At 40.3% G+C, this 21893-nt stretch overlaps 1 protein-coding gene across 3 annotated transcripts in view; it reads right to left on the bottom strand.

The window, feature by feature from the left end:
- Positions 1-21893, bottom strand: part of PRICKLE2 (prickle planar cell polarity protein 2) — a 376986-nt gene that overhangs the window by 231865 nt on the left and 123228 nt on the right. Inside the window, exon 1 of one of the 3 annotated variants that reach the window (XM_053929469.1) lies at positions 17613-17714. The exons of the other annotated variants lie outside the window; for them this stretch is intronic. The gene's annotated coding sequence lies outside the window, so the exon portion shown is untranslated. Of the gene's footprint in view, positions 1-17612; positions 17715-21893 lie in introns of those variants that run through there. 3 annotated transcript variants of the gene reach the window in all.

Raw genomic sequence — 21893 nt, 5'->3', positions numbered from 1 at the left:
TTACAGAAAAAATTGTATGATCTCTCATACTGCTACCACTATTTATAAAAAAATAAATAATAAGTTTATCGGCAGGCATAACCTTGAGGAAAGACCTGGAGATGCAAATGTTTCTGAATCCCCATCCCAAATGTAAAAAGACATCCATGAGTTTTCTGTAGTCTTTATGCTGAACTTGCATACAATACAGCCACTTCATAATGCTGAGTGATAAATAGCAAAGCAGGGATTTTTATTGCTCACACTCACTCTATCAGCTTCACATAAATTTGTGTTAAGACCATATGCTTTGGTGTCAGGACTTTGGTTGAAGTCCAAGTTCCACCACCTGCAACCTGGTTGCCTTGCTCCTTAAGCCTCAGTTCCTTGGTCTATAAAATGGGGATAATTATACCAACCATCACAAAAAGGAATGATTAAATGAAATCAGGTACAACCTGAAGTATTTAGCCAGCAGCTACAAAATAATAAGCATTAGATGAATGTTATCAATTATAAATGACTATTTTTCAGAAGGTATCCTCAGGTATAAACATGACAAAAACAGATTAACAGTCAACTCTTGACTGTATCACTGTGGAATTATTCATCATTGGACATTTCGCATGTGTTTGTATGTCCTACTAGAAGCTGAATGCCAAAGAGCTCTGGAACTAGATTCAAAAAGGCTCATGCTTACATGTACATCCCTGTTCTAAGCCCATTTTGAAGCTCGACATAAGTGACCTTTTAATTGTGCATGACCCTGGTGCAGAGCCAGTCAGAAGTGGTCAAGCTGAAAGCAGTAAATGGAAAAAGACACTCCCCTCGATGCGCGCTCCCACCTGGAATCATCCTAAGACTGAGCCCTAGAGTTTCCCTTCCTATTGAAATAGAGTATTTCTAACTCAGATCAGCAATTTAATGACGAATATTGTAGATTTTGTCTTTTTGCGGGGGAGTGGTTAAGGGGGTGCTATCTGGCATTTAAAGTCCTTCCTACAGTTGGAGAATTCTTGCCTTATAAATGGAAGACAGAGTCCATCTCACACCAAAGAGGGTGAAAAGTCAACACCTCACCCGCTGGCTCCCCTGGAGGCTGAAGCCTGAGCATGAGCCAGTCCTGACCAACCATATGTACTTGTCCAGAGCCTAGAATCTGGATGTAAAGTCACGAAAGGAATAGGAATGGGGGTGGTGTGAGTCTTTCAACCAGCTACAAAAGCTGCAACATGGGCTTTGAGGGGGCGGCAGGGCAGAGGGCAGCATGCAGAGGCATGTGAGCTAAAGCCTCTACCATGTGTGGTTTTGGCAGCTGTGTCCATGTTGGCCCATTGGTGGGGGTGGGGGCGTGTGCTTCTGGTTGTCTGACTCAGTAGAGTGCTTGCCTTTGATCTGTCTGTGCTCAGAGCCTGGCTCTCCAGCCTTCTTGGGGATTCAATGAACTTCCTGATAACCTTTTAACAAAGGAAAATTTGAAAACAATTCTCCTTGCTTAAATCAGCCTGAGCGCGTGGCTGGTACTTAGGACTAGGAACCCTGGTAGGTAGAAAATTCTAAAACAGCTACCACTGGGTGAATCTGACCAGGTGCCAGGCACTGGGCAAAGCAGTTTGTGCAGATAGCCAGCCATTAGGCCATACTCTAACTCCTCCCCTTGTTATCTTGATCTGCAATTTAAAACATTTTACTGAGCATCTATTATATGGCAGGCACTGAGATATAGCAGTGATCAAAACAAGCAAAAACCTTGTGTCTTGATAAAAGTTACAATCTAGGTCTTTGCTATACATTGGATGCTTGTTCCTCTCCACCTTCATATGTTGAAATCCTAAACCCCAGGGTGATTTAGGGGGGTTTAGGGTGTGGGGCCTTTGGGAAGTGATTAGGTCATGAGGGTGGAACCCTCATGAATGGGATTAGTGCTCTCATAAAAAAGACTTCAGATAGGCTCACAGCAAGAAGACTGCTATCTATTCCTGGAAATAGCTCACCAAACACCGAATCTGCTGGCACCTCACTTGAACTTCCCAGCCTCCAGGACAGTAAGAAACAAATGTTCCTTGTTTATAAGCCACTTAGTCTACATTTTTGTTATAGCAACCCAAATGAACTAATGCAGTCTTATATTCTTGATTCTTAATTCTTATTTTGCTGGCTGGTTTTCTTTAATGATCCTGTGTTCTCTGTTTCTGAGTCTAGCATAACAACTTAATTACTTCCATCTAACCCTGTCATTCTAGTTCAATGGCAAGAGCCCATACCAGCATGGCATTTATGTGGCAAACACAGAGCTACTCTCAGCCACTCCATCAGCTACTCTCAGCTGATCCATCTCAGAGCTTGCATGCAGGCTCAGAACCCTTTTCAAAGGACTTACAAGGGCAGCCAGAGCTCGGTGATCAAACCTATCAAGACAGATAAATCCATTTGCCTTTTGTATTAGTGTTCTATTACTGCTCTAAAAATCCCTACAAACTGAGCAGCTTAAAACAACATTTATTACCTCACAGTTGAGGAGGTCAGAAATGCAGGGGGCTTTGCTGAGTTCTCAGGGTCTCATAAATCTGAATCAGGTGTTGGTGGGCTAGCCCCTTATCTAGAGGCTCTGGGATAGAATCTACTGCAAGCTTGTTCAGGTTGTTGGCAGAATTTACTTCCTTATAGTTGTAGACTCGGATGACCTCCCTTTTGCCATGTAATATAACAAAATCATGGGAATAACATCAAGGGACAAAGGCCATGGAAGCTGTCTGACAATTTCTGCTTACAACAGCACCCTAAGCCTAGGTCTATTGTATAGTTATGATTTTAAATAGTCTGGACAGAGTCAGTCTCACTGGGAAGGTGACATGAAGGACATGAACAAACAAGCTACATGGATGTCCTGGGGACATCCATAGTTGGAGTTATAAATGCGAGGGGAGGGACCAAAGTCTGTCACATTCTACAATTTCGGTCAACGCATTAAATAAGGGTGTGAGAAGCTCAAGGAAACACCTCAATATACAAAACACCTAAGAGCTTCTGGCTGATAGGTATAAAAATGGGAATTAAGAAATTGACTTTCCTAGTGGGGCACCCCTCTAGCTATAAGGGTGCAGATCTAGCATAGAAAAACAGCTCAAAAAATATTTGTTAAATAAAAACATTAATACATACTTAAGCCTCCAGTGTGGGGCTTGGCATGTGGTCTTTATTACAGACTTCCTACATTCAGACTGAAGGACTCCTGCCAACACTTTACAAGGCATTGAGAAACCAGGCATCTTTCATTTATGTGGCAGAGGTGTTAAGCTCTCCTTTCTTATCCTTTCCTTATCAATTACTACCTGTGGCACTTTGGATAATTAACAAAAGCCTCAGTTTCATCATCTGCATTTCCTCCTATAGTTAGTTACTGAGAAGATTAATGATACAAGTAAAATGCCCAATAATAGTGTCCAGTGCACAGTAAGTAATCAATAAATGGTTGACTGTTCTTATCATCGATATTCCTATTAATAAAAATAGCTTCTGGTTGTGGGCACCAGAAGCTTCACTCTCAGCCTTGATCTCATGAACAGCTCTATTTCTCTCTCAGACATAGGAATGGTCGCATTTAGTACACAGATCCAAGAAAGAATTGGGGATGATTTCATAGAAGGCCAGCTAATAACACTGCTGCCCTCAAGTTTGACTTCTTTCCTCTGGTACTAAATGTGCTAATTCTCTTTATCTCCCTTCCCACCACCACCCAGCAAGCAGACCCTCCACTGACCTGAGTGACTCACACAGTTTGCTGTGGTGCATCTGGAGTTTCTCAGAATCCTGCCTTCTCCCAAACCTAAGCATATTTGTGTCATCAGCAAATTTCACCAGCTTGCCAGTGAGAGAGATGATATTTACATATGCACAGCTCCAGGCATCAGTGACCATGCCAGTGAATTTCTAATGAGAAAGGTGTTGGTCCCCCGGGAAATAAATATTTGACAGCTGGAAAGTTCCAGAGTACAGTTAATCACTTTAACCCATTCTCAGCCATTTACCTTCTTTGTCTGTTTCTCTCTTGCCTTCCACTTTTTTTGCTTATAGATCTACGGTGGTTTCTAGAGGGCCAGCAGAGGAAGATAAAAGAGGGAAGGTGGTAAATGGACCATGTGACAAGGTTTGTTACAAGGCTGGTGGTTGTTTGCAGAGGGGAAATGGCAGAATGCCTTGTTCTCCAGAGTATAGGGCAGCACAGACAATAATTTACAAAGATGCATGGATCCAGGGTAGGGCTATCCATTTCTGCCCAGTCTCCCTTGCCTCTTCTGGAAAGAGCAGCCCATCTACCTTGGTAGCATGCTCCCTCCTCAGTTGAGAATGTCAATCAAATTTCATCCCCACCCCCATCCTCTACCAGGCACATCACCCTGGTGAAGCCCACTTAGTTTTTCTCTCCCATGACTGAGAATTTTTGGCAGAGAAGCACAAGATGGGAGAAGTATACCGGCAGACATTGGTTCCTGCTCCCTTGAGCCTTAGGTACTATTCTCCCGAGGTCTGCTTTTTTCTGTTTTGCCTTAGAATCTGGGAGACACTCTAGATCCCTCTTTTTTTTTTTTCTGAAGCTAGCACAATCACTTTCTCTTGCTCACAAAGAATAGAAATGATATTGGCTCTAAATGTAGCCTTCCCATGGAGAGAGCACCAGTTCAGAAAAGCAATAAATTGACATGCTTGTATTTACTAGGTGTGCACTGTTATTTATTGCAGGCTAGGAGCTATTTTCAACACAGCAGTAAAATTGGCACTTGGGGTATTTCAGGTTAATAATTCCCATTTCTCCTACCAGGTACTGGGGAAGAGAGGGAGTGAGGGGGAGGCAGAAGGGCACAGATATAACCAATAGACCAGCCCTGTAGTGGGATTAATTAAGCAAGGCTAGTGGATTTTATCAGCAGAAGTGAAAGGAGAAAGTTTGAAAGAAAAAGAGATGTATATCAAAACTATCTAGAGATGAATTTGTAAGAGTAGAATAATAGAGATGTCTTAGTCAGGGGTTAGGTATAAAGCAAAAAATAATAATATAGACTCACAGTTAACTTATCTCTTAAATTACCAATGAGTCACAACATAACTGATCATCCCATAGAGGGAGATATTAATATAAATGTATTACATGGACTAAAATGTATAGTGTGTAATAAGAGTATATATGCAAAGTATAACTTTATATGGTTAATTACATAAGGAAGACAGAAGCTGAAACGTGAAATCACTGTGTGTGAGAAGCCAACACTACAAGAAGCAGGTGGGTTCTATAAAAGCAGAGGCACAACTCCTGTCTCATGTAACCTGGGCACAAATGAAGAGAAGGGAGGGCAAGAAATACCTGAAGCACTTGAAGCATTATTTTTATTTTGGGAAGGTAGTTGATGTCCAAGTACTCAGTCAATGCAAGTTTTTCTAATGTAATGCCTGTGACCTTAAGAGGCCATTTACTTTATCAAGGGAACCTGGCTGCAATTGGGAAGCTACTACCAGTATGGACAGACTGGAAACAAGAAAGCCTTCAGAGACTGGACTTCCCCTAGACCTTGAACACAGATGCAGATTATCCTAAAGTTCTTTACTTGTTTTTCCTCCTTTAATACAATACAAATACAATTCTATATAACATTTTCACTAGATACTACAATACACAATTTATAGGCAGAGATAAATACAAAAATACAGGTATAAAGATGCAATTTAATGGCCATAGAATCACAAAATAATTTAGACATGAAAAAGGCCTTAAAGATAATCCAATTTAATTTTTTAAACTATAATGCCTAGTGCATAGGAGGCATTAAGAAATGCCTATTGAGAGGATTGATAACTTAATTTCTTTAATGGGGAAATAACAGTGATTAAAATGATTCTTGAGTTCATGGTAATATTCAAAAAAAGGAGGAGGGGAAGAGAAAGAAAGGAAATTTTTTTAAAAGTATGAGACAATAAAAGGTAAAGCTGTTTTTGACAAAATAATGCCATCTAAGAAGTGGAGAATGAATAATAAAATTTTAAAATCAACATTTTGCAACCCTCTGTAATGACTGATTCAAGCAAGGAATTCTACAACAATTGGGTGGGAGGTTTTGGGAAACAAGATATTTACACAGATTACTTATGAACAATAATGGGGAAAACTTACCTCTACAATAGAGAGATCTGGCAGACATGCCCTTAATCAAGTGCTCAGACTAAGCACTACCAATTATAGGACAAATTGACATTGTATACTTCCAAATGTGATGAAAAGAAGGTACACAACATCAGCCATGCAATATTCTTGCCAAAAATTTTTAAAAAGTATATCTTAATTTCAATCACAAAGAAACAATCAGAGAAATCCAGAGTGTGGGTCATTCTACAGGATAACTAGCTTGGACTATTCAAAAATTATTAATGTCATAAAAGAAAAAAAAAGGTGGGGAATTTTTTTAGCTTATAGGAAATTAAAAGACAAGACAAAGACAAGTAACATGTAAATCTTGAATGGATACTGGATATTTTTTTAAGGCAAGAAAGAACACTGCAGTCAGGATTACTGGAGAAATTTGAATATTGACTAGATATTGGATATTATTAAATTAATATAACATTTCTTGGATATGATAATGTTATGATAGTTATATAGGGGTATATCCTAGTTTATAGCCTCTGTATGCTAATGTTCTTTGAGGTGAGGGTCATTATATTTGCAAGTTACTTTCAAGGGATTCAGCTCTGAGAAAGTGTACACACACACGGAACAAGAAAGAAAATGTGGTAAAATGTTAATAATTGGTGAATCTAGGAGAAGGTATAGAGATATTCCATGTGCTGTTCTTTCATCTTAGTAATTTTTAACATTTTTTCAAAAAAAAGTTGGAAGGAAATGAGGAATCAATTCCCAGACATCTCTAAATGATACACCCAAATCACTGGAAATACTACCAATTACAGCTTACTCTATCCCTTGATTTCTCTTCAGATTGGAAAAAGATATCCTTACTAAACCAAACGCTATTAAAAGTCAAGACCTCAGAGGATTCAAGAACCTAAGTAAAAACTATTTGCAGAAAAAAAATATAAAGAACATTCATAACTCAATAAGTAAGAGGCAACCCAATTAGCAAATAGGCAAAAGCTAAAGAGATATACAAAGGGTCAGAGAGCACATAAAAGCGTACCCAGTATCATTAGACACTAGGAAAATGCCAATCAAAACTACATGAGAGGATACAGATTTAAAACACCTCCACAAGATGGCGGCGAGATAGGTGGCAGCAGAGTCCACTTCCCCTTCTCACCTTCTCACCAGTGAAACGCCTAGCTGATCTGAGGAACACAGCAAACAACCAACACTATTCCAGCATATATGCAGATTGGAGACCAAAGATTGCAGAGGACATTGAAAGATCAGACGGTAAGAAGAGTGCTCAAGGACAATAAGGTCCCTGGGACCAGCGCAGGGACCAGGGCTGCTGAAGCCCCAGCTGGGGCGCAGGGTCTGCTGCTGGATTCTTGGGAGAGAGCCAGACTGGGCTGTGTGAGAGGCCAGGTGCTTGTTTGGATGGGGGGGGGGGTGCTTGAATAGGAGGAATTCCTCGAAAAGAAAAAGAGAAAATAGAGGCACTCAGTGGCTATTTAGAGAATTCTCCGCAGCAGCTGTAGCCTCTTACTCCTGACCTGTGAACACCCGATAAGCAGCCCCAACACACAACTGAAGCCTGGTTGGTGCGCACCCAGATCAGCGGCCTGGGCACCCACACCTGAAACCCTGGGTAGGTGCGCACTCTGATCAGCAGCCATGCTGCCCAGGCGCGCACACCCAAAGCTGGGGATCAGTGGGCACCCCAACCAGCCAAGTGGCTGCCCACAAGGGAACGTGCCTGAAGCACCTGGGACTGAACACCTCCCACCTGCCCCTGCACACAGAGCCCTGCAGGGCCTACTCACTGTCTAGGAGGAGGCAGAATGCCTAGCAGAGGGGAGCTGCAGGGCTAGAGCAGACTGCAGTCCCTGGAAAGACTTGACCCAGTAGGGGGCTGAATTACCCTGAAGGAGTACTGAGAGCCCCTAGCATCTAGGACATCAAAGAGCAAGAAGGTGGAGTGTGAGTTGCCCCTAATTGGTGCACCTCAAGGACAGCACAACTGGTGGATTAAAGGCCTAGGGGGGAGCAGAAGGACCCTGAGGAACTGGACTGGAGGCTGGACAACAGTGAAGAGTGTGGCTCAGGATGGGAGAAAAGTGAACCAATCCCTCCACCCACCCCCTCCAGTTTCACAGACAGGAAGACCAGCAGAACTGACCTGACCGGTTTAAACCCAGCAGAAGATGTGTTTTGTTTTTATTTTAAATTCCTTCTTCCTTTCTGTCCCTCTTTCTTTTTTTATTCCTTCTTTCTTCCTTCCTTTACTATTTTATTCCTTCTTCCTGCCTTCTTTTATTTACTTTTTATTTTAATTTTTGTTAAAATTCCTTCTTCTCATCATTCCTCCCATCTTTTTTTATTCCTTCCTCCTTCCTTCCTTTCCTTTTCTATTCCTTTTTCCTTCTTTCCCTTTTCCTTTTTGTTTTCTTTCTCCTTTTCGCAAATGTGAGACAATAAAACCTGGAGCTCTGAAAAGACCAGAGTTAGACCCTGTTACATCTATAAATGTCAGCCTAAGACCAGTGAGCTCAGGGGATTAAGGAGACAGCACCACTGAATCCCACTGACATTCTACCATAGAAGCTCATACCATAAACCGAGAGAGTCAGAACACGTCAATTTAAGAAGCAGAGGCTACCAAGAAGAGTCTCACAAACAATGGAAAGACAAAGAAACAATCCCCAAATGAAAGAAAGGGGGAAGCCTCAGAAAGAATGCTAACTGAAAAAGAGGCAAGTTAACCATCAGATACTGAGTTCAAAGCAATGGTTATCGGGAAGCTCACTGAGCTCACAGAGAACTACCAGAAACTACAGGAAAACTACAGTGAACTCACTGCAAACTATATTAACATGAAAAAGGAAATAAAAATAATCAACAAGGGCCAAGAAGAAATGAAGAATACAATTTCTGAACTGAACAACACAGTAGAAGGAATCAAAAGCAGACTTGATGAAGCAGAGGATCGCATCAACACACTGGAGGAAAAAGTAGAAAAAAAACAGCCAGAAAGAGCAAGAAAAGGCAAAGAGGCTCAGAAAGAATGAAGACGGATTAAGGGAAATGCAGGACAACATGAAACGTAACAATATCCCTATAATAGGAATACCAGAAGGAGAAGAAGAAGAGCAAGGAATAGAAAACCTGTTTGAAAAAGTAATGATGGAAAATTTCCCTAATCTGAGGAGAGAAAAAGTCACACAAATCCAGGAAACACAGAGAGTTCCAAGCAAGAGGAACACAAAGAGGCCCACTGCAAGACATATCATAATTAAAATGACAAAATTCGAAGACAAAGAGAGGATCTTAAAGGCAGCAAGGGAGAAAAAGGAAGTAACATACAAGGGAGCCCCAATAAGGTTAGCAACTGACTTCTCAATGGAAACGCTCCAAGCCAGAAGAGAATAGCAAAAAATATTCCAAGTAAGGAGAACCAGAGGCCTGGAACCAGGGCTACTTTACCCAGCAAGGCTCTCAATCAAGATAGAAGGCCAAATAAAGAGCTTCCCAGACAAAAGAAGTCTAAAAGAATATACCTCCACCAAACCAGATCTTGAAGAGATGCTAAAGGGACTGCTTTAAGGAAAGGAAGGAAAAGAAAAAGAGAGAGGAACACAGGTAGGAAAAAATGGCAATGAATAACTACCTATCGATAATAACCTTAAAGGTAAATGGATTAAATGCTCCAATCAAAAGACATAGAATAGCTAAATGAATAAAAAAGCATGACCCACACATATGCTGCCTACAAGAGACCCACCTCAGGACAAAAGACTTACAGACTGAAAGTGAAGGGCTGGAAAGAAATTTTCCAAGCACCCGGACAGGAAAAAAAAAGCAGGGGTAGCAATACAGATATCAGACAAAATAGACCTCAAAAGAAGGGCCATAAAGTAAGACCCAGAAGGTCACTTCATAATACTCAAAGGAAGAATCCACCAAGAAGACATAAACATTGTAAATATATATGCACCCAACATAGGAGCACCCAAATACATAAAGAAAATCTTGGAGGACTTCAAGAAGGATATTGACAGCAACACAATTGTACTAGGGGATTTTAACACCCCAGTGTCAAAGATAGACAGGTCTTCCAAACAAAATATCAACAAGGATATTGTGTCACTTAACAATACCCTAGAGGAAATGGACTTAACTGATATATACAGAGCCTTTCATCCCAAAGAAGCAAAATACACATTCTTTTCAAATGCACATGGAATATTTTCAAAGATAGACCACATGATAGGACACAAAGCAAGCCTCAAAAATTCAAGAAAATTGAAATCATATCAAGCACTTTCTCTGACCACATGGGACTGAAACTAGAAACAAACCTCAAGGAAAAAACCCTCAAACACTCAAAAACATAGAGGTTGAATAGCATGCCATTAAATGGTGAATGGGTGAATAATGAGATTAGGAAGAAATGAAATAGTTTCTGGAAACAAAGGAAAATGAACTCACAACAATCCAAAACCTATGGGACACAGCAAAGGCAGTCCTGAGAGAGAAGTTCATAGTGATACAGGCCTACCTAAAACGAATAGAAACATTTCAAACAAACAACCTAACTCTATGTCTACAAGAACTGGAGGAACAACAACAAAGACAGCCCAGAGCAAGCAGAAGGAAGGAAATAAACAAGATCAGAGCAGAGTTAAATGACATAGAGACTAAAAGCATAATTCTAAGGATCAATGAATTCAGGAGCTGCTTCTTTGAAAAGATAACCAAAATTGACAAGCCTTTAGGTAGGCTCATCAAGAAAAAAAGAGAGAGGATCCAAATAAACACAATTAGAAATGAAAGAGGAGAGATTACAACTGATACCACAGAAATACAAAGAATTGTAAGAAATTACTATGAAGAACTGTATGCCAAGAAATTTGAAAACCTAGATGAAATGGACACATTTCTAGAAAAATATAACCTTCCAAAACTGAATGAAGAAGAAGTAGAAAACCTGAACAGACCAATAACAGCAGACGAAATTGAAGCAGTCATCAAAAAACTCCCAACATACAAAAGCCCTGGACCAGATGGTTTCACAGGAGAATTCTACAAAGCATTTAAGGAAGAGGTACTCCTATCCTTCACAGACTATTCGAAAAAATCCAAACTGATGGAAGACTCCCAAACTCTTTCTATGAAGCCAGCATCATCCTAATCCCAAAACCAGATAAAGACACAACAAAGAAAGAAAACTTCAGGCCAATATCGCTGATGAACATAGACGCTAAAATTCTCAACAAAATATTGGCAAACCGCATCCAGCAAATACATTAAAAAGATCATACACCATGACCAACTGGGATTCATCCCAGGGATGCAAGGATGGTACAATATTTGCAAATCAATAAACATAATACATCACATCAACAACAGCAAAGACAAAAATCACATGATCATGTCAATAGATGTGGAAAAAGCATTTGATAAGATACAGCACCCATTTCTGATAAAACCACTCAGCAAAGTGGGAATAAAGGGAGCATTCTTCAACATAATAAAGGCCATATATGAGAGACCTACAGCCAACATCACACTCATTGGACAAAAACTTAGAGCTTTCCCACTAAGATCAGGAACAAGACATGGTTGCCCTTTCTCACCACTCCTATTCAACATTGTATTGAAAGTCATAGCCACAGCAATCAGACAAGAAAAAGCAATAAAAGGCATCCAAATTGGAAAGGAGGAAATGAAACTGTCACTGTTTGCAGATGACATTATAGTGTACTATCCTATAGACTCCACCAAACCTACTCAACCTAATAAATGAATTTGGCAAAACAGCTGGATACAAAGTCAATACTCAGAAATCAAAGGCATTCCTGTATATCAACATTGAAACAACAGAAACAAAAATCAGGAAAAAAATCTCATTTGATATAGCAACACGAAAAATAAAGTACCTAGGAATAAACCTAACCAAGGAGATCGAAGACCTATACTCAAAAAACTACACAACACTGAAGAAAGAAATTAAGGAAGACACAAACAAATGGAAGCATGTACCATGCTCATGGATTGGAAGAATTAACATCATCAAAATGGCCATACTGCCCAAAGGGATTTATAGATTCAATGCAATCCCTATTAAAGTACCCATGACACATTTCACAGATATAGAACAAACATTTCAGAAATTCATATGGAACCATAAGTGACCCCAAATAGCTGCAGCAATTTTGAGAAAGAAGAACAAAGTATGAGGGATCACAATACCTGATATCAAACTGTATTACAAGGCCACTGTAATCAAAACAGCCTGAAACTGGCATAAAAACAGGCACATAGACCAATGGAACAGAACAGAGAGCCCAGAAATGAACTCAAGTGTCTACAGTCCTTTAATATTTGACAAGGGGGACAGCAGCATGAAATGGAGTAAAAACAGACTCATCAACAAATGGTGTTGGGAGATCTGGACAGCTAGGTGCAAAAAAATGAAACTCGATCACCAACTTACATCATACACAAATCTGAATTCAAGGTGGATAAAAGACTTAAATATAAGTTGTAACACCATAAAAGTTCTAGAGGAAAACATTGGCAGGAAAATCTCAGACATTCCACGCAGCAACATCCTCACAGACACGTCCCCTAAAGCAAGGGACATAAAGGAAACAATAAACAAATGGGACCTCATCAAAACAAAAAGCTTCTCCATAGCTAAAGAAAACAGCATGAAAGTAAAAAGAGAACCAACAGTATGGGAAAACATATTTGCCAATGATACCTCAGACAAGGGCCTGATCTCCAAAATATATAAAGAACTCACAGGTCTGAACTCCAGGAAGACAAACAACCCAATTAAAAAATGGGCAAAGGACTTGAACAGACACTTCTCCAAGGGGGATGTACAGAGGGCCCAGAGACATATGAAAAGATGCTCAGCATCACTAGCCATCAGAGAGATGCAAATTAAAACCACAATGAGGTACCATCTCACACCAGTCAGAGTGACCAACATAAACAAATCAACAAACAAATGTTGGAGAGGATGCATAGAAAAGGGAACCCTAGTACATTGTTGGTGGGAATGTGTACTGGTGTGGCCACTGTGGAAAACAGTATGGAATTTCCTCAGAAAACTAAAAATGGAACTGCCCTTTGACCCAGCAATTCCACTGCTGGGATTATACCCCAAGAACCCTGAAGCACCAATCCAAAAGAACCTATGCACCCCAATGTTCATAGTAGCACAATTTACAATAGCCAACTACTGGACACCATCTAAGTGCCCATCAGCAAATGAGTGGATCAAAAACTATGGGACATTTACACAATGGAATTCTATGCAGCAGAGAGACAGAAGGAGCTTCTACCCTTTGCTACAGCATGGATGGAACTGGAGAGCATTATGCTAAGTGAAATAAGCCAGGCGGTGAGGGACAAATACCATATGATCTCACCTTTAACTGGAACATAATCAACAAAAGAAAAAAGCAAATAAAATATAACCAGAGACATTGAAGTTAAGAACAATCTAACAATAGCCAGAGGGGAGTGGCGAGGGGTCAGTGGGGAAAGGGGATTACAGGAACTGCTATGAAAAACACATGGACAAAATCAAGGCGGAGGGTGGAGGCAGGGGAGGGAGGTGGGTTTGGCTGTGGTGGGGTGGAGAGATTGGGAGAAAATGCAGACCTCCGTAATTGAATAACAATAAAAATTTAAAAACAAAGAAAAAAACTACATGAGACACCACTTTCCGCCCACTAGAATGGCAATACTCAAAAAAGACAGACAATTACAATTATTAAAGAAGATGTGGAGAAATTGGATGCTCAGCTTCTTTGGAAAACAGTGCAATAGTCTTCCTAATTAAGCACAGAGTTACCCTATAACTCAGCAATTCCATTCCTTTCCTAGGCATATACCCAAGAGAAGTACAAATATATGTAACACAAATTTTGTACATTAATATCCAAATATCTAAATACCCATTAACTGTGGTATATCTATATGATAGATCACTCAGCAACAAAAAGGAATGGTATACTGATACCTTTATAGGCAACGATATGGAACAACCATGAAAACACTGTGCTAAGTGCCTGAAGCTAGTCACAAACACTACAGAATGTATGATTCCATTTACATGAAATGCTCAGAATATTCAAATTTATAGGGAGAGAAAGTGGATTAGAAGGTGCAAGAGGCCTGGATAAAGAACAATGGAGAGTCACTGGTAATAGGTATGGGGTTTCCTTTAGGGGCAATGAAATGTTCTAAATTAGATTCTAGTGAGAGTTTCACAACCCTGTGAATATACTAAAAACCAAAGAACTATATACTTACAGTGAATAAATTGTATAGCATGTAAATTATATCTCAATAAAGCTGCCTTAAGTGCATGTGTACACACACATACCCACACATACAATTATGACCCAAAAAAGTGTTTGCAGGCAGCTTTCCCCCCAGTCTTTAATCTACATTGTATGTGATTTCTTTGTGTCTGCTGTAACTCAAAGGTAAGTCCGTAGTTCCCTCTGGCTAAGTGGACAAAGGAAAAATACAGGATGTGTACTTTGCCTTCTTCCCAACATCAGTTAGTACTAAGTCACTCTGAGTTCCATCCTCCCACACCAGCAATGTAAGTACTGACTGATCAGCTAGTACCAAATTGTCCCTGGGCAATGATCACAGAAACAGAATCAGGCTCCAAACTGCTATGTAGCCTCTTCTGAAGCATCTGCTTTCTTAGATGAATTGGGAGTTTCAAAATTAGGAAAGAAAGAACCAGGTTCTTAAAGGGACAGTCAGTGGTTTATGTGCTAAGAAGGAGAAAGAAGGAAAAGGGAGAGGAAAGCAAAGGGACAGTCATGGAGGAGGAGACAGTTGTGTAAAAAGGGCAGAAGTAGACGTGTGATGTTTCAGCCCCTCCAGCAATCTGTCCTCCTCCTTCTGTAGACCGCTGATTTCCTGCGGGGAATCACTCTTCTCTGTGCTCCGTTCCATTTGGGTGGTAATGATGTTCAGTTCCAGAGGAGGCCCCATGACCTGGTCTACGCCAATCTGTGCATTCATTGCCTTTGCTGCAGTGACTGGTCCAGTAAAGGGCACACGATCTAACTGGACCAATGAGATTCAGGCCCAGATTTCTGTTGGAATTTTTGAGAAGAAAAAGAATCTGTGAAGATTTTAAGCCAAGAGTAGCTGGCAGCAATATAGCCACCACAAGTGGAATAATTGTTTGAAAATGGAAGAGGTCCTCATATCATATGGGACCTTCATCTAGAGGTTAGAACACCTGACAGTTGGAGCTACTGAATCAGTGATTCCACCCACCACCATCCCTTTTTTTCTGTTAAACCAGTTTGAAATAGCATTGTGCTTGTCATGTACACAATTCTGCTTAATGTGAAGGAACTCAACAGAGTTCCTCCAGTAATTGTCCCAGCAGCCCCCAATGACAGGAAACCCTATCTGTGATGGTTAAGTTCATGTGTCAACTTGGCTAGGCATGGTACACAGATATTTGGTCAAACACAATCCTATATGTTTTTATAAAAGTATCTTAGATTTTGAGTAAAGTAAATTACCCTCCATAATGTGGTTAGATCTCATGCAATCAATTAAAGGCCTTAATAGAAAAGACTGGCCTCCCTGGAAGAAGAGGGAATTCTGCTAGCAGATGCCTTCAGGCTCTTAACTGTAAGTCTTCCCTGGGTCTCCAGCCTGCCAGCCTACCCTGCAGAGTTTTGATTTGCCAGCCTTCACAACTGCCTGAATCAAGTCCTTAAAATAAATCTGTAAATCTAAGTCAATCTATCTGTAGACATATAGATAGACAGACAGACAAATAGGTAGCTATAGATATGCTTCTCCCTTAATATATGACCAAATGGTGACCCTAAGGCAATGTGTTGGCTTTCAGAGTTTTAAGTGGGAAGAACATAATGTTAGTACCCTTTCACCTACTCTCCCTCCATTTTCATACCCAACAATAATCATACCCACTGCACACCAGGTTCTATACAACATCCTTTGCTCCCATCAACTTAATTACCTAATATGCCATTCCCATTTTACAGATACAGAGATGTTAAGTGATTTGTTCAAAAGCAAAATGCTAGGAATTGGGAGACCCAAGAATCCAGTTCAGGTCTCCCTTGGTCCCTCCATCCCAAATACCTCAACTACTAGGCAAGCTGCCTGTTTTCTGGGAGGAAACTCCTGAGCTTGCTCTTTTCTTTCTCACAGTTTGGGCAGCAGACTGGGTGAGTCTGGTGTGTGTGAGTCACTGAGTCACAGCTACAGTCCCTGCCCTTGGAGAGAAGGATCCAAGCTCCAATTCCAAAGCACCGTCATGATTCCCTGGCTTGGGTTAACAGACTAATACCTCTCCACCTTTTCTCAGCCAGGGCTTTACTTTCCAGAAGGCCTTTTCTGTCAATTGCAGCTTTAGGGTAATGTGGAGAGAAAACAGCCAGAATGGAGAGAGAAGGAACTGGCAACAGATCTCTTCAAGGTCTAAGTAGAGGACTTAAGACTCTGTGGGGCCAGAACAGCAGGCGTACTTCTCTGTATGATGGCAGGAGAGTTGTTTCTGAATGTCTGTCATTTATATCCCACTTCCATGACATTTGCCATATCCATGCTACCTTTAATATTATCTATTCAACATAGTTTTAACTGGTTCTTTGTTTGATAAAAATAAATCTATCTGAAAGGGGAGTTTTATATAATTACATATGAAAATTATTTTTACTTGCCATGAATAGAAAATATCTTGGAAAAAATAAAATTTAAAACATATTCAATTTTACTGGACACATTTGTCCATCAAATGCCATAAGTTTGTGGCTAACTCTCATTTTGTTTAAGAAAAAAAAGATTACAAGTAATAGAGAGGTGCTGAAGACATGTAAGCCAGTGACCTTGAGTCATTAGACCAGACTAAATGCTATGTCATTTGAAAAAATGGGGAGTACATGAAGAACCTTAGGTCAGCAAACCTTTACTGAATATCTCCTTTGGGTCAGAACCTGTGCCAATTATCCCTGATAAACTATTTTAACAAGTGTTCCCCCAGAAATAGTTAAATAAAAAATTTGGCATTTAATTCAATTATGCTTCAATATAAAGAAAAATGTATTTCCACATTTCTATTTTTAAGTGTCACTATAAGTATAGACTTTCCTAATTTGTTTATGCCAGCCTGCAAAATACATCTTCAATGAATGTAACTAAAACATTCAATCTTAAAGATTATTAAACTGGACTTTCGTTGGGAAAAAAGAAAAAAGAGAAAAGACCTACCAGCACCAACTCAGACTTCCCCTCAGATTTGTGGGAGAATTAAAATTAACTTTTCACTACATGCTTTATTTTTACTTAATGCAGAATTTCTATAATAACTAAAACCATCTTCCTCACCACCTGAAAAACCTCAATGTCATATAAAATTATTTATAAACTGCATCTGTCCCATTTTGGGTAACACAGGTGAAAAGAAAACAAATACCTGGGTTGGATTCCTGTTCTGCCAGTTACCAGCTGTGTAACTTTAGGCAAATTATTTAATCTCTCTGAATTGCCAGTTCTTCATCTTCAAAGTGAGTATAACAATATTAAATTTGTAGGGCTGTTGGGAAGTAGAAGAGGATAAAATAAGCCAAGGACCTAGCTTAGTGCTTCATACACAGTAGGCACATAATATGTATTACTGTTCTTTGATGGGTGGGAGTGGGGGAGGTGGGAGTCACTGCTGATACTGAGAAAGCTGCATCATGCCAGGGAGGACAACCTACATGCCCGAGTGGCCAAGCAAGTCACATGACAAAGAGCAGCATGTTGAGTGATGTCCTAATAAGATGGAGATCCAGCTAAGGTTGCATCTAAAACAGTCAGCTGCCCACTCAGCCTCAGATGACTATAGCCACTTTAACAGCCAGTAACGTTTGTTAAGCTATTACTCTAAGGGCCTAAGGGCTTTCCATATACTAACTCATTTAATCCTCCTAACCCTAGGAGGAAGGTCCTATTATCATCCTCATGTTACAAATGAGCACACTGAGGCACAGTGAGATTAGGTAAATTGTCTAACACCACACAGCTAGGAAGTGGCAAGTTCAGACTTAAAACTCAGGCATTCTGTTCCCAAAGCCAGTCACTCTCTATAACCTCTAAGGGCAGTAAGTGGCTATCAAGCTTTAAGATACATTAGAATCACCTGGAGGACTTGTTAGATTAAAAATTGAAGGAGATTCAACAGGTGAGGAGATGGGAAGGACCAAGAATTCGCATTTCTAATGACTCTCAGGTGATGCTGATTCTGTTGATCCAAGGAGCACACTTTGAGAACCACTGTTAGTTAGGCTATTTTCCTCTCCTGAGGCTGGTCTCAAGTTCCAGACCTTCTGACTGGATTTCAAGAGAAGCTAGAAATGTGATCCTCTGTATGAATGCTCACTGTATTTAAGTGCTGGCCACTAATTCAATAGTTTTAACAATACTGTACAAGTCAACAAAAACAGAAAATAATCTATAAAGCCAAATTTGGCCTCTAGGCTGTTGCCTTGTGATTTCTGCTTTATGTATCCAAAGCATATTAACACATTTATGCAACAAATGTGTATGGAGCACTTGCTGTACACCAGGGGCCATTATGGGAGCTGAGCATAGACACAGATAAGCAAGAGAAATGAAAATGTCTCTTCTCTTTGCGAAGCCTACAGTTTGAGTGAGGGACTGCAGAAGAATGGAGAGGATAAAAAATAACTAAATAATCAAAAACATCTTTCCAGCTATGTTGAGCTCTCTTAAAAAAATAAACAGAGTAATAGGCTAGGAGATTTCCTTGGTTATTTACAACTCTATAAGGAGGAAGGAAAGTATAACAAGCCTCTATCATATATGGGAAACAGACAAGAAAGAGTTGGATTATGCACTGTGTCCAATGTCCCCCAGGCCGTGGAGGTCAGGGAGAACCACACCACTGCCCAACTTCCCTACCTATACCAGTTCCATGACATCACTCTCTCTCCTGCAGATTACTTGCCTCATTCCAAAGTGTGGAAGGTCAAACTGCCAGCATTTTGCAGTCTGCCTCTGCAGGTGAAATTTTGCTCTAATTGTCTAATTGCTACTCTGGCAACTGCTGCTAGGGATTCATTTTAGAACTCGGCACAGGTGCACTGTGTGACTGATGTTCTGTTTTCAAGGACGAAAGGAATTAGGGAACCTGGTGTCTTCTGCTTCAAGAGTTAAAATGAAGTTATTTTTTCCCCCCAATCAACTTATGTTATCTCATTTCAATTTTCCAGAGTGTCTTCTCATCATAAATTAAACTGGGTTGCCAAATCCCAGAGCAACAAAAATGGAAAGGGAGCTGGGAGGAGGGAAAGAAAAAGTTTTGGAGTTTATTAAAAAAAAAACCTGTTTCTGTGTCCTTGAAGTACAGTCATTATATAAGGGAGCTGTATGTGGTGATAATAATGAAAACGATGGGGATGATGAAAATCAGGATGGTGATAATGGTAATGAAAATAATAATGACAGTAATGATGCTGACCCTGTCCGGCCCTTATCAAATACTCACTAATTAAAGCCCCAGGAACCTACTCTGAGGTGGGTAAGGAGCCCTAGGCCTATTTTGCATAATAAAAGACAGATTTTTTAAAAAGTATAAGTGAATTCCTTAAAATAGTTAATGCATTCTTGATTCCAGCATTTAATTCAATTTCGACAGACACCCATTTTTCTAAAAACACTTACAAGACAGATATGCTGACTTTATGTGTGTGCTTTAATTACTTCCAAGCCAGCACTAAGGAGATGATCTGTAGCCAGTGGCATGTGCCTTTATGAAATTGACACTGAATGAAAACATCAAGGCAGACAGAGTTGACAAAGAGAACGCCAGTAAGTAAACTCCAGAGCCCCTACTACATCACGGCCCGATTCAGAAATAAGCACAGGTCAAACTTTGGCCCTGCAAACAAAGCATGCCAAGATCCTGGTGTAAGAGAAGCAATTCTTCAAAACCCTAAGCTATATACCTGGCCATTTGTCACATAGAGCTGTGTTCTCTGATTGTTTCATGGGTAGAGAGGCAGAATTCAGTTTGAGTACTAGTTGTAGTTATCAAGTCTGAAGCCCTCAGGTCTTACATTCCTAACCTGTGGAATGGAGAGATGAGTATATTCCTAGCTGTCCTATCTAACCTCAGGCTGCCACAGAATAAAATGTAAATCTACCCCTAAACTGACGGGACAATCGAACAAAAATAAGGGTATTAATGTCATTATCTTCTCCCCAACTGGATTTATGAGCTACTTGTGTACAAAGAAAACATTTTCTTGTATTTCTTTATACTCCCCCTTAACACATCTTTTTTGTACCTCTCATCACATTATTACCATGATAATGTCAAACCCAGAGTAGAGGCTTTGTGGGGGTTGCCGGTTTTCACAAATCTTTGTCCCTTACAAAAGAGTTCACCTAAGGTTTCTTTAGTCAACACATTTGAAAAATGATCAGATTGCTTCAAAAGTAGAAGGATACTATGTCAGTTCTAGAATAGAAATAGTACCCCTTTTGCTGAGTTCCTTGTATTTATTTTCTCATTTCATTTTCCCAGTAGCCCATCAAGATTGATATAACTAGCATCATTTTGGGATGAGGAAGCTGACTCAGACAGTTTTATTAACTTGTCCAATTTCATACAACCAATAAGCAGCAGAGGGAAGGAAAATTTTATCCTGGATCCGTCCAATGGCAAAGCTCCTGCATCCTCCTGCAGGTTGTACAAAGCTTGGTACAGCAAGCTTTGAATGCCTGAATGCCTGTTATACTCCAAGTAGCTCTCAACACATCTGTACACATAATAAATAGCTCAGTCTTTCTTTAAATGTTTCTTTCAGTATTCTTTGTACGAAAGAGAAATGATCATGTTTTTGGACATGTATTCAAAATATACTATAAATCTCAATCCTATAAGTGTACTAGAAACCTTTCCCATTTATTCTTCAAATTCTAGAGCTTTATGTGCAGGGGCACGGGTGGTGGAGATCATTGCACAGTGGCATCTTCAGCCAGGACAATGATTCTACAACTTAGTTTAGCTGGCCTTAATGAGCATATACCCAAAGGAGCTCGATAAAAAGGTAGATTCCCAGGTTCCTTGCCACCCCCCTTATGATTCAACCTTAGAGAGGAGCCCAGGAATCTAAGTTTTCATAAACTCCCTGGTTCTTCGGACGCAGGTGGATCTCAGATCATACTCTGCATTAAACAGGCCCAGAGGGAGCAGGAATTGGGGACTAGTTCAGTGGCATGTTTGTCATTAGGCCTTTGACAACTCAACCAACCTCTTTGCATTTCTGTGTAGAAAAGCAACTCTGGCCCCCATTCTTTGGGGGCCAACTGGGCCTCATTTGCTTCAGAACTTCATGATAGGTGACACGATCTTTTGGTACTTGGTCACTGTGTCAGCTATATTCACTGGGATGTCCATAAGCCCTTTCATTTTTAACTGCAGAACAAGCTGCAGATGGAAGGCTAAGGCTGAACATTGTAAGGAAGCCTTGGTCCACTGCAGCATTTGCAGAATGAGCCTCCAACCACAGTCATCCTTGGAGGACAGAGCCACCAGCAAGGACTGCATGCCTAGCTAATCCCTTTCTACTGATGGCTAAGTGATTGCAAGAGGTACCTTTTCAGCAAATACATGTCACTAAGAAGGCAGTACAAAGGCTGTTTGCCAGTGAGGGTGCCTTAAGACCTCATACAACACATACACACA

Source organism: Desmodus rotundus, chromosome 8, assembly GCF_022682495.2.
Source record: "Desmodus rotundus isolate HL8 chromosome 8, HLdesRot8A.1, whole genome shotgun sequence".
NCBI classification, from domain to species: Eukaryota; Metazoa; Chordata; class Mammalia; order Chiroptera; family Phyllostomidae; genus Desmodus; species Desmodus rotundus.
This window is presented reverse-complemented; position numbering and strand designations above follow the sequence as displayed.